At 32.8% G+C, this 14,992-nt stretch overlaps 1 long non-coding RNA gene across 1 annotated transcript; it reads right to left on the minus strand.

The window, feature by feature from the left end:
- Nucleotides 1–12,040: 12,040 nt before the first annotated feature.
- Nucleotides 12,041–14,523, minus strand: LOC132695562 (uncharacterized). Its single transcript, XR_009617851.1, has 4 exons — nucleotides 14,433–14,523; nucleotides 14,108–14,370; nucleotides 13,961–14,046; nucleotides 12,041–13,896 (listed from the first exon to the last, which is right to left on the minus strand). It is a non-coding gene; the product is annotated as an uncharacterized LOC132695562 (long non-coding RNA).
- Nucleotides 14,524–14,992: the final 469 nt, after the last annotated feature.

The following is a 14,992-nucleotide window of genomic DNA, read 5'->3' on the forward strand; positions in this document are numbered from 1 at the left end:
GAAGTCACGTTTGTCATAGGTTAACTCTTCTTCATCGTCCATTGAATCTAACTCTGTAAAAATAAACCGCAAATTGTATATATTGAATATATTTGATAAAGAATTATTTTTTATCAACTTACCAGGGACATTGGTAATTAAGTCGCTAGCAAAAGATGGAAGTTGATCTCCATCGAACCATTTAAAGACAAATGTGTTGTCCTCCTCAACCCAACCATACTCCAATGGGTTCAAGGTTGAAGGTTGCTTTTTGTAAGCGTTTTTCCAAATCGTTGAAATGTAATGTAAGTTGTTGGTAAAGTTCACTCTGGTTGTATTGAGGTTGCGTCAAAATTTTGTTTTTTTTTTACTAAAATTTTCATTCACTTCCAAAGCTTTGTAACTACTCACGGTACTACACAAGGTCCTTCCACCAACGACTGATCTAATTCAGTGCCAATATATTTTTTTACGACTTCATCTGTCTCAGAAACATTTACGTCCATTACAAAATTATCAAGTACTATTGTATCATCAGTTATTGAGCTATGAGCTAATGTTGATGGTTGCTCAGTTGCAGACGACGACGTAGTGGGTTGTAATACAGCTTCTTTGTTCAGATCGGTTGCAATTTTTATTAAAGCCGTAAACGCTTTGTAACAACTACTGTGATATACAGAATCAAAAATTTCGCCCTATAGAATTATTTCATTGTATTTTAATTTATAAGGTTTTCTTAACCTCAAAATTTGTCCACATTTTTCCATCTCTCTCTCTTTTGAAAATGTCAATAATTTCTCAGTCTTTGCTGTTGCACAAAAAACACACTTCACTAGTTCTTTTTCACTCGACATAATCTCAGAGATATTTAACGAATAATAGTAATTAAAGACAAATAATATAAAGCAACATTGGGTATTTATTAAATTCACTAAACACTAGGCATTTCTATAGAGATTCAAAAGCATACTGAAAATATCTGACAAAAATCGTTAGGTTGGGATTATTACAGAGCCACCTCAGGTATAAACCCTAAATTATTTAAGTGATAGTAGCTATAAAATAAAATACTATAAGCTGGAATGATTAGAATAGTAATACATAGGAGAAAGAAAAAAGTAGTAAAGATTTTGTTATCTACTGAGGAGTGTACTCAATAAAAACTTCTGCCGTTATTAATATAAGTTTTTAAGACTATAACGAATAATATATCTCAATGGCAGATCTGGTCAAATACTTTTAAAATTTTCATTTTTTGAGCATTTTCAAAACTGTCTGCCATAATGTTAACCGCATGCTAATGACCTGCCATTATTGTTTTTCGATATCAATAATAACATATTTTAAGATTTCAAAACGGCAGCCGTGGTTAAATATATTTAAAATTCGCCAAAAATCAATACCTGTGTCACCTGCGCAGTACCTGGGTGCACCGCTTTGGGCTTAGTGGGACCCCACCTCATGTATAATAGGTATAGGGGTCTCAATGTACAAAAACCCAGGTCTGGTCAAATACATACAGGTAGCCACCCACTGGCTCTTAGACTATATTACCTCCTATAACTATCCACACCCTTTATAATACCAAAATTGAACGTTAAGAAAGTCAAATAAATTACTAAGAGTTCAATAAAGCGCCTAATCAATTAACTCTGATTTTTGATTCCCCTGTGAAACAGAATTTTTGCGAATAATGTACAGAGCTCGATACAGGGTGCGTAGTGTGATCATCTTGAGAAAAGAATAAATTAAGCAGCGTCGAAAATATGGGAAGAAATGATGGTGGCCATATTAACAACGCAAATACCAAGGCACGGTGTTAAATGCATTAAAAATTGACGATTATATACAACAAATATTTTTTATTGTTTATTGATCAAAATTTTATCTAACAGCGAACATTTTCAGATAATTTAACTCACTGAACTAGTTTTGTTTTTGCAAATATTCAATTCCAATGCTGTACCAACGTATTTCGGTGCATATAAGGTTGGTCATATAAGTTCTAAATAATCCCGAGTTATATCCGTGTACTAAATGACTTTACAGCGTTTACAACAAAAAATTGTATTCGCACCTAGAATTTAAGAAATAAAAATAATTTATATCTGAATGATGAAGTAGTTTTCCGATACAAAACATGTTTTAAATATGCTAGGTGTTATCTTTTTAAATTAACGCAACAAAATAGCTTAAAAAGTATAAAAAGAAAATTTGATTTAAAACATAAGCTATAACATATTTCACTGAAAATCCCAATTTATAAATACTACACTACACCACACTACAATTTTCTTTCCAATATTTAGATTAATTTTTGTTTTATTTTATTTTTTATAAGAGATAAGAATACAGAAAAGAAAAATACAAAGCAGTATAAAATTTTTATTTTTTATTGTCACTCAACTATTTCGCTTTATCAAGACACTTAGAATTATTACTATGTTGTTGATAGTAGAATAATAAATTTGAAATATGCAAATTATTGAACTGATAGCATAATAGTAAAATTTAGAAAAAAACACTTTACCCAGTCTGTTTAAGTTGCTCTAAAAATTCCAAAAATGCTTCGTACTCAAATGAACAACTACTCTAATTGTTGTCGTTGCAAATTGTTAAAAAGCATGTTATTAAAAACCCAACCGAAATTATTTATGCAAATAACTTAGTACGTACTTTTAATTGGCAGAAAACAGGATTGGACTAAAACAATAAAAATGACGAATAATTGAAAAAATTCAGGTCGGTTAATAAAATTCCCTCTCTTGTATAACTGAACTTTTCCAAATTTAAATTTCTTTATTTCTTCATACTTCAAAGAAAAAATTACATTTAAGTAAATGAAGAAATGACGCATCCAACTAAGTTGCTCTAATACGGCTCTAGAGATTTGAAAAAGGTCTTCCATTTTAATTTTCTTTTCGTTGACAGTTATCCAATATTTCCAACATGATTTTGCGAGGCCGAAATTCAATAGGAAACACGAGTTTTTAATTGCAATTTAATTTATCGTTAGTTGGTGGCTAAGCCCAACAAATTTCGCGCAATGCAAACTCTGGTTCTAATAATTATTAGACCAATTTGAGTAATATCCGAATATAGGGGCTGGATCCATAATGCAAACTTGTTTTGAAACTGTGACCCAAACTTTATAGACATCTGCACATTCGTGTATAATTTGGGACAGGCAATTACAACCAAACATTAATTAAACCTACTAAACGTCGATTAACTAAGTTCTAATTTTATCAATCGTCTCAGGTCATCAATTTCATCGACTGCGATACTGTCGACATCCCATTTGTTATTGTTTAACTACGTCGTCGTTAATTAATTTTGGAAAACGTATCGACGCTTGGATTGAAATTTCAGTTTTTTTTTTAATTCCGATCAATTTTGCAGGTAGTAAAAAAAATAATGAATACATAAAATACGTAAAACCGTAATTTATTTCAAATTGTCTGACATTCTATGACGGTTTAGACTACCTGGGATGTTATGTCAGTCTGACCTTGTTCTAACCTTCTCAGTATAGTTAGATTAAATTTTATGAGAGTCAATAACAATGAAGCGTCTGAGAGTTAAACTGTAAATATTTTATTACCTTTATAATTTTGTTTTTTTGGCATTTGAAGAATTACTTTGCCACAACAAGGAACCCCTATTTTTCTTTTGAGGAGTACCAACATGACATTTTGAAATTCATTCAAGATTCGCTGACATTGCATGATATTTTGGACCTGAAATTTTCAAATTTCCTAAATGTATAATCAGCCACGAATTATAATGATGCAATTAAAAATGATTAGGGAACTCCGCAATTGTCTATCTAAGTCAATATAATCTCAAAAAAGTTCAGTCTAACCTTCTCAGCGAACTTCTATTAAATTTTATCAGAGTCATTAACAATTAGGTTTCTGAGAGTTAAATTCTTATTATTTTATTACCCTCTTATAATTCTGGGGGGACTATACAATCCTGATTTTGACATTCGAAGAGTTACTTGCTCACAAGAAGGACACCAACCAAGAATATCGGCAAATTAATTCAGTATCAGTACCTATACTTCAGTAAATGATTTTTTAACAAATAAAGCTAAGTGTACAGAGAGAGGCGTTAAAGTTCTATTTTTGTAGTCCCTTGATCAAAAAGTTCCCGGCATTAATTCATCGACTGCACCGCATTTAAGCCAGCGCTGGATCCAATTGGAAACATTTTTTATACACGGGTTTCGGCTACTGACACGCGTTGCCCGTAGTACTTTTTTGAATCGATTGCACAGAAAAAAGTCATAGAGAGGCAAATCAGGTGAATTCAGTGGCTATTGGATGGTATTTGTTGCATTTATTGTCAAAAAATTGGGAATAATCGTGGTGCAAAATCCACTAGTTTTCTGCCGACAATTCTGGTTGTCTCTCGGACCTTGCTGGCCAAGGAACTGCTAAACCACCGATTTGTATAATTTTGATTAATAAATTCTACTACTGAGTCTACATTCGTCGTCTTGCATCAAGATGAACATCATCCAGTAATATTCAAATATTCACCGAAAATCGATCTTGAAAATGGAATGTTGGAGTTTGTTGTGGATTTTCTAGTGTCCAGCAATATGAATAATTACTAAATAATATTATCCGACAAATAGTTTGATTTCGCAATATCCAGCAACTAAATTAGCGTCTTGAAGCTTATTCGGCCGGTTTTAAAGCTTGTACAGCTTGCCATCTTGAGCAAGTTCCTGTTGAACGTTCAAAAGTAGTTGTAGGAAACTTGCCTGTTTCTCTCAAACACCGATGGACATTACTAAAAACAGGCACATTCATCGACTGCGGGTCTTTCGTTTCCATTAACAAAGTGAGTGTCGGCGGATTCTACACGTATACAAATTAGTTAAATACGCACAGAAATATCAACATTACTTCAAATATTAGTTAGAAAAACCAGAAATAAGACTTTAACATCCAGGAAACCCATGTCTCCAATATGAACAATTTCTTTGAACAATAAGCATTCCATAAAGTTAATCACTTTTGAAATATTTCGGAATTTATCGGCAATTTGAATACAACGATTCATTTAAAACTTCCGTCAATTGCAAGTCATACAAAAACGGCATGCAATGCCGCTAATAAACTTAAACGGCAACAGAAATTCTAAAGTAAACCGTCGTTAAAGCCCGTAATTTTGCGTCCTATTTCAGCGTTGGAGCGTTTGAATCCACCCAGGTCCAGTTATACTAACCCTGCTCTATTTTAAACCCCGCTCTAGGGTCACATAATTTGTAAATGATGAGCCCCAATTTGACTTTGAGATAATATTAGGAATCCCATAGGAAACTAAATGATCGTCGGTGACTGGCAATACTGAAAACCCGATTTTAGTTTCGATCTTTCGTTTAAAACGGTCCAATTCGGGAGAGAAATTAGCTATAGATTGAAACTAGAGATTTGAAAAGTCACATTTAAGGAGCAAGCCATCCCAGTTCGTTGTTAAGAAGAAGAATTCAGCGGATTATTCATAATATTCGACGAAAACATGCGAATCTGTTCCAGAATCTTAGTGATATTTATGTTTAGTTAAGAGTATAAGAATTATGACTATCTCTAATTGGTTTGTAATAGTAACCTGCATTTAAAAGTTTCAACATAAAGAAAAATTTGCTGGGGGCTTAATGCTCCCGAACTCTAATTCAGTTACGGATCTGGAGAAAAGAATTTAAATCAAGAATATCGTCAGCAAACTACACCAACTAGTGGAGAGGAATTTCGAGGAAAAGTAATACGATTGAAGACGAAAAAGAAAAAACAATTTAGCAGTGCTATACAAAGACTAAAGAACAATAAGTACCCAGGGGCGGATAATATTCCTCCGGAAATACTGAAACACGAAGTCGAAAAGCTGAAGAAACCTATAAGCATCTGGCAAGATATAGAAGCCCCGAAATACTCATATCAACCCTGTCTGAATAATGCATACCGGGTGACACAAGAAAGTGGGAAAATTCCATAACTTTTAAACGGCTTGAGACAGCGATTTAAAATTTGAAGGGGTTAATATAAGCTCAATGTCCAATTTTTTAAATCAATGGTGTTGCACTTCCGGTTTGAGCGGAAATGACAGTAACTTTCCAATTTTAAATTTTAAATGGCACTATATTTTTTGCATTTTTGGATTCAGGAGTTTTCTTTTAATTTTTGAAAATTATGTCTCGCAGGCTGTGACCATCATAAATACTATTTCCCGGGTCACCTGATCATGGTAAAAATTGTAAATGAAACTTTTCTTTACTTATCTAATGGAAAATAGCATTCAGTCATATAAACTATCAATTTTTTTTAATAAATTAGTTTTTCAAATAGCACCCTAGTGGGAACAAGAACTTTTTAAAACCGGTACTTTTTTCGCAACATTTTGACACCAATTTGAAGAAGCTAACGACTTCATTTATCTTAGATAGCAACTTAATAGTAATGCCATGAGTCCCGAAATAAATCGACGAATATACAAAAGCTTCTCATCTACTAAAGTACGCTAATTAAGACTTAAGCACCAATCAGGGTCGTAAAGCCAGAGATAATGTTGATGTCGAAGTCACTGTTTAGAAGACGTCAATCAATTAATGAGCATATTGATTTTGTCCAGAAATTAGGATTAAAAACTTTAGGCAAACCTCCTCATTTAGTAGTTGGTAGTTGGTTTGTTTACACTCCATAATAAAATCCAGGCTACAATATTGCTCGGTAGTATCGTAGAATGTGCACGTTACTAGTCAAATATTTCTGCAAAAATGAACAAATATCGAGGTTGATTAAGTAAATTAATATTTTTAATTTTATCTTTACAATACGCAGTATTAAAACAGTTCATCTACAACATTCCTGTCATTGGTTGGACATTTTAAGTGCTAACCAATCAAACTAATCAATTTATAACTAAAATCACACACAGTGGTGTATTTTAGTGCTTAATATTGAATAATTATTATTTTTGTTGTTTGTTGCTGACATTTTCCTTCTATCACCTCTGCAAAATTTTGTGTATTTTGAGATTCTCCTCTTAGACAATAAATAAACAAAATATATAAATAAATAAAAATAAAGGATTTCAAACGAAAAAAATCCCTAAAAAGTACTGCATAAGAAGGGGTACTAAAATAGACGGGCTAAGCCTCAGAAGAGTTGGAAGATATAGATTAGGCAGTAAGGAAGACGGCTTGTCTGTGGAAAACTAAATAGGAATTCTAAAAAAGATCTTTTTTAATACAAAGAATTTTACAATCATACAAAAGTTGAAATTTTGTGTAGAATTTAATAAAATACAGTATAATAAAAAACCAGTTTATGAAAATATATATGGCTCATTGTCTATTGATCACTTTATATCAAAGGTTTTGTTCACTCTGTGAAACGAAAAGCTTAATATTTTTCAATTCAAGCTTAATTTTGCTCCATATAAATCTTCGAGTTAAAAAGCAAAAATTTTGTAATCATTACTGGAAAATGTGGAGAACATCATATAAATTAAAATTATTTTCGTTAGCATCGCAGGAAAACAGCCATGAGAATGTCGAATCAGAGCTTGCAAGCATTTATCTTACCTTTTACGAGTCTCCTTCGTGGCAATCAACCCCTTAGGTCAATAATCAATGTAAATCGAGTCGGAATTCCTTTCTCCAGAAGGACGTGGGACAGCGCTTCATTTTGAACCGGAAATATTAATTAATACAAAAGGCAAAACAAACATCTAAAAAAAAATACGCATTAATTTTTCCTGAAAAGAAAATATAGACCAGCGACAGGAGAGACCCCTACAAATAATTAATTGTTGTTGATTATCAATGGTTAATAATCGAGTGATTTAAAAGGATACTTACCTCTTGCCTTGACGTCAGCGATTCTTTACTCGTCACTTCACCAATTAACACTTGTGCGGAAACGTTTACAAAACTATGTCACACCTACCTCTGTAACAAGAGAAAAGGAATAATTAATCGACAAAGTTAACTAGCAGGGCTACAAGGACATTGCCAGGTTGCCTCAACGGTAGGCTATCTGATACAGTCAATACGAAGCCAATTGGAACAGTCAATCGAAACCGAAATTCCGGAAATAGGCGTCATTTACTCTATTAAATCAATGGAAAAGCATAAAACTATATATAGAAAAATACATTTTCGGCGATTTTCAAACACCTACGCCGACTTAGATTGTCCTATTTTAATAATAATAATAATATTAAAATCACACAGTGACACCATATAATATATTTACAAATAAAGGAAGGGCAGTATCCACCAAATACAACTTCCGAACAAAGGAATACATAAAAAAATGGAATACAAAAAATACTAAGAAAAAAAGTACATAATATTGATAACATGTAGTAAATACCATCGAACAGATATTACTAAGCATTATATTCGACCTTTCAGTTGCTCTATATACAGGGTCTCTCAAAGGAAATGCAAAAAACGTAAGAGGGTGATACCTTATTTAAAACAAAGGGTGGTTTGACATAAATGCCAAATATGGCGGAAAAATAATGCTTTTATTTTTTATCTTCAAAACTAAAATAGATAACACAATATATATTAGTATTACTAATTATTAAAACACAGTTTCTGCATACATTGAATTGAAATTGCTTGAATTGGACTCCACTTGTCAATATTTTTTTACTAAATTTAAGTAATGGCATTGTTTTTTGATTGATGTTTTATTTAGACACTTCTTTATTTCTTGCAAATTTTCGATAATACTTTCCTGTTCCCAAAATAAAAATATTAAATTCTTATTATTGCTTTTTTTGACATTGCTCAGTTAGTTTAAATACACAATAATAAGTAAAATAATAATAAGAGTTTTAGTTCAATAATGGTGGATTACAGTAATGGGGAATATACATTTTATGTACGAGCGTGCAAACGGAAATTCCTTGGAAGCATAAATGCATACATTATATCGCAAGCCAACGCTTTTTGCCTTAGGGTCTTGCTTGTTTGTTGGTTTTTTATTAGATATGGAATAGATAAATTGGTTTCAGATCATAAGTCAATTATTTTTTTTATGTAATTGTTTAGAACATACAACTGTTTGGCAGACTCCACTAATTTATTTCTCAAAAAAAAAAATTTCTACATGTAATGCTTTACATTTCATTTTTTTATTTGGAAACTGTAAGAATTTCAGGAGACGAAATATTTTCTAAATAAAACATAAAATAAAAATATGTATATTTTTTATATCATTACATGGGATATTCTGTAAATTTAATTAAGAAGAATAATGACAGTAGTTTAGTTTAATCCCCTCCACTGTGTTTTTATAATAGTAATACTTTCGTAATTATTTCGTTGTCCTATTTACGTTTATATAACAAAATATCTTTTTTTTTAACAGCTTGTATAATATAGCCTATGTCTTAAATTCTGTCAAGGCTTACAGAATTCACGGATAAATCGTTATTTTATTGTACGTAACAGAGCTGGAAAAGATCCGTGTTATGCCTGAGGCCAGCACACAGATTTTTGTGACATGTACTTCTCATAGTGAATCTTTTAAGTCACAGGACTGATAATTCAGCAAGAAATGCATAAGCTCGCAGAGAACTTATTCCTATGGGGTCTAATCATCATAAAATTAGACCACTTTTATATGGGATACGTTCAGAAGACCAGATCCAATTCGCTTCGTCAGCACAATACCAGACATGCCCCATCATACTTTCCAACAAAGATGAGCAGTTAAGCGAAATAATCTTACCGATTCTGTTTCTAAATTCTACATTTTTGTAACATTAAATGATAGAAATATAAATTATTAATTATCAAATTACCATAAAGTTTATTGAACTACTGAGACAGAAAGAAAAGTATTAGACGCAAAGTATTAAAAATTGGTATATAATGATGCTTAATAACAGTAATATCTTTCAGAAAAAATCTAAATATATATATGGTGTGGCATTTAAGAAAATTGAGTTTAGCTATGTATTATTCTTAATAAAAAAGATGAAGAAATGTAAAAGGAATTCGAAACAAAATTTAAAAAATGATGTTTTGGTTAGTTTTTGTTACTCACTCGTTTTTGAGCCACCAAAATAATTTTCAATTGTGCATACTAACAATCTTGACAACTTTTGTATTTACCATTTTCCCATAACTTTTGAAAGCAGTGAAATAATGAACTTACCTCTATGTTTGACACACCCTGTACATATTAACTAAGAACCGTACATGATTTATATTTTTTAACCGTTGATCGATAACCGTGCTGTAAATGTTGTTAAGTTGATAATAAAAATAGGAATGGTTTTTTAACTTATTAATCGTTAATTCGAAACAGAATCGCTAGGAATATTAGGTTTAAGAATTACCTATTCTCTGTAGCGGCTTCGCCCATGTCCTCTTGCTCCGGTTTCATCTGCTCGGTTCAACATGACATCCCTGAGCTTCGAAGGATGACTCGAGACATACCAACGCATGGAAAAAAATTACCCACCCAAAATTATACGTAATTGAGAAAATCATATAATAATCCTCCGAGTTGGTATCTCTCTCTGCCACCCTAACACGCGACGCGATACCGATTTCATCAATTCCTATTGGCACTTTATAATTTAAGACGAGGGTAGATCATTGACGGCGGCGAAGCTAACCGTTAAGGGGTTTGAAAAAATTAAAACGGACGCCACTGCCCCTTGCCAATAATAATTTTTCCAGGAGAGTCGAAAAAATAACCGTATCCTTCGAGGGTATAAGGACGGGCCTCGAAAGGACCGCACCCGGCGCGTCTGGGTCGCGAATGAAATATTTTACCCATAAACATTTATAAAAACTTAGAAACAATACTCGGAAAGTATAATATTTCTTGAAAGACCTCGTTTTGCGCGATTACTTTTTTTCAAATTAAAATCGCCCTATAATTAAGCAAAAAAAAGTGTATTACATACATTACTACATAGATATCAAATACAATTCTGTCTTATTATGCATAAGGCATAAATATCATTTAATCCGTATAATTAATTTTAAAATTAAAACAATCTGCATTGAACCAAAACCAAAATGTATAATTAATAATGTATATATATATATATATATATATATATATATATATATATATATATATATATATATATATATATATATATATATATATATATATATATATATATATATATATATATATATATATATATATATATATATATATATATATATATATATATATATATATATATATATCCGAAAACACTTCGAGTGTTCGAAGCATTGAAGATGCCAAGTGAGATTTTGGCGAAACGTCTGCAGGATTCCAGTCGGATGCAGGATTTGCAGGATTCCAGTCGGAGTTCAACGAGCGAACGGATGATATCCCGGAATATAGTGTCATCACATTTTTCCATCCGTGAATCAATACGTGAGAATATATATATATATATATATATATATATATATATATATATATATATATATATATATATATATATATATATATATATATATATATATATATATATATATATATATATATATATATATATATATATATATATATATATATATATATATATATATATCCTCACGTATTGATTCACGGATGGAAAAATGTGATAACACTATATTCCGGGATATCATCCGTTCGCTCGTTGAACTCCGACTGGAATCCTGCATCCGACTGGAATCCTGCAAATCTTGCATCCGACTGGAATCCTGCAGACGTTTCGCCAAAATCTCACTTGGCATCTTCAATGCTCGCGCTCGTGTTCGAAGTGTTTTCGGAGCGCGAGCATTGAAGATGCCAAGTGAGATTTTGGCGAAACGTCTGCAGGATTCCAGTCGGATGCAAGATTTGCAGGATTCCAGTCGGATGCAGGATTCCAGTCGGAGTTCAACGAGCGAACGGATGATATCCCGGAATATAGTGTCATCACATTTTTCCATCCGTGAATCAATACGTGAGAATATATATATATATATATATATATATATATATATATATATATATATATATATATATATATATATATATATATATATATATATGCTTAGTTAGTTTTAATTAATTAATTAGGTAATAGTAGGTTAATAGTAATTAGTTGTTTTGTTGTTATTTCACTCGTGATTGTGCGTGTGTCCTACTTTCATCGCAGCGCCAATTCTTTCATTCGAAATTTTTTTCAGTCTTGATTTTCCTCCTCCGGAAATCCATCTCTGTTACCTACAGCATTCTCATGGTTCTTTCTTTTAGCTCGCATACCTCGTAACTATATGCAGCTATTCTTTATATGATTAGCTGTTTGTTTCGTCTTGTATTTTTTTTTTGCTCCCATAACACGCTGTTTACGATAGCATTACGATAGTCTTCCTGTCTTGGGTATTCCTGACTTTCCTACATCAACGATAAGTTCACGTGTCTTTGCAACTTCTGGTGAAAACTTATCCAGCACTTATTTAAAGACAATTGTAAAAGTTCATTTAAGTTCATCAATCTTTACTGAAAACGATCTGCGATTGGGTAGTCTTTCCATAATTGCTTCCAGATCGTCCCAGTGATACAGTGTCTGTCGATTCGGGTTTGGCTTTTATAGGTCCACAACGCCATCTTGCGGTGGTAGAGAACTTTCTAATTCTTTGTCGAAAGGCCGGGACAAAATTCCGTGGTTAAGCAGATTTTTAATAATCTGTTGCTGTTTAAAATCTATTTGTTCGACAATTTTTAAAAACTGTCCAGGATAAATAAATACTATCTGAAAGTGCGTCTTCTTTCAGTTTTAGGCAACTTTTACATTTTTCGAATCACTTTTTACTGGCCAAAAATATTTTGTTAAATGTACGTCTAGTAGCAGCAACTCGGTTATCCAAAATTGCACTTTTTTCATTGACCACGGAACTGCAAGTTCACCAGTAATTTTTCATTTCTTATTGTCGCATTCCGCTTAATCAGTCCTCATTGTTTTAAATCTGTTGATTTGTAGAACAATGGTGGCAAGACTTTATTGTTTTGTTTACTTATCAGCAATAAATCGCTGAGATCATACATTGTATTATTTCAATCCGTTCCCAAACGCATTTGAGCAAGGCGAAAATGCGAGATGATTCTTTACCGCTTTAACCCTTCCGAGATCTTTTCGTCTTTGGTAAAAATGCGCCATACTCTTCGAAGATATAAAATATATTTCTTCGATGATTTGTAAGAACGGTACAGAACATTATATTATAAAAATATTAAATCAGCACCCATTTATAGTCTTTGGTTCAAATGTTCAAATGCCATGGTTAATTATCGTCCCAATAACACCCGTGTATGGCTTTTATAGGTCCACAACGCCATCTTGTGGTGAGCAGAGAACGTTCTAATGCTGTGTGAAAGTTCTGTAGTCCGGCGCGCTTGCCAGACTTTTCTTAATGCCTAATAATTCAATTCCCAAGATCATTTGAACGAATCGAGATCGCTCTTTCTTCGACGATTTTTAAAAACTGTGAATGTTATTACTAAGCTGCATGAATAAATGGTATCCGAAATCCTTTCAGTTTTAGGCAACTTTTACATTTTTTCTTTTGGTTTTTAGTTCACTAATCAGCAATACATCGCCAAGATGGTAACCGGTATTAATTCAATCCGTTCCTCCCAATCAATGACAGTAAACACTATTTCACAGCACAAAATCGCGTAAATTAAATCGCAAGCGCGTGTAAGTGAAACCTAATATAAAGTTACCGCGTAAAACGAGGAAGTCGTGTACTTAGTAGTGGATTTCGAGGAAATGGAGCTGAGAAAATAAATAATACACTTTCAGAGTAAAAATAAAAACATTATATCGAAACCAAACAATTTCACTCGCAACCCTCGCTTTGCGGCGTTTCGAATTTGGACCTAAACCGATCGAGCCGACGTGCCCGATTTTGCCACCCACCTGTAAATAAAAAAAGCCTCATTAGACAAATGTAAAGAGCGTGCCAGTTTTTGTACCAATATACCGAAAATCACGTTTAGATCCGTCCCATCTACTGAATCACCACTGCACAACACATTTATATTAACCCGGATGATTTTTGTTCCGATACTGCAACAAAAAAGAGAAAGATTACCGATCAAAAAAATGTCCATTCGAAGTGGAAACTTACTTAAAAAGTTCATCCACGACGCTTTGCTTTGTAATAAACGGATTCCTGCCATCAGCGGGCCCTGATTCGCTGCTGAATCGTCTTTCCCTGCGAGAATATCTCGCGGGGTCTTACGTTCTGCGTGCTTTACACTGAATCCCTAACTTCCCGATAAGGCACGAGTGCTTTATTGGGAGTTTAAGGGCAGGCCCTTGTCACCTAGCAGCGAAATCATGGACCACGATCTGTGACTACAATCGTCAAAACGCCGCTATGGTAAATGTCTAAAATATGAAAAGCACATTAGGAAAATGTCGGAGATAAGTAATTAGTTATGCCAACGTACAGTGAAAAAAAGCATGTTAGTTTCCCAGTCTTTCTGCAACTCTTCTAAATAAATGCTGTTCCTCTTCAGTTCACATTCTTTCAATGAATCCGATGGAATTCCTGCAACCCCAAGACAAGTTTATCAGTGAGATTGTCATCAGGCATTAAAATAATGTGACGCTGTTATGGTAGCACGTCACCAAGGCCACCAAATTAAGAAAGCAAAGACTCGTGATTGTGATTGGACCCTTTTATCGGGTGGCTAAAACCAAGATTTTTTAAAAATTTTTCAACCAATAAATTGAAAAGCATTTGAAGAAAAATAAAATAGTGTGGCTACAAGAGTCACCATAGTTTCAACACAGCACTACTAACCATAAAAGGAACTTATTACATTTCTTATATTGCTCGACTACTTTTGCCACGTTACGTCAACGTTTACTAAGCTCAATATGTATATCAGGCTATACAGAGTGTCCAAATAGTAGAAAAATGTTAAATACAAAAGTTTTAGATGAGGCCAAACTAAAAAATTTAAAATTTTCCAAATATTTTTCAATTTATATTAATAATTTTATT

Source organism: Cylas formicarius, unplaced genomic scaffold (assembly GCF_029955315.1).
Source record: "Cylas formicarius isolate icCylForm1 unplaced genomic scaffold, icCylForm1.1 PGA_scaffold_12__32_contigs__length_19106922, whole genome shotgun sequence".
In the NCBI taxonomy this organism is placed as follows: Eukaryota; Metazoa; Arthropoda; class Insecta; order Coleoptera; family Brentidae; genus Cylas; species Cylas formicarius.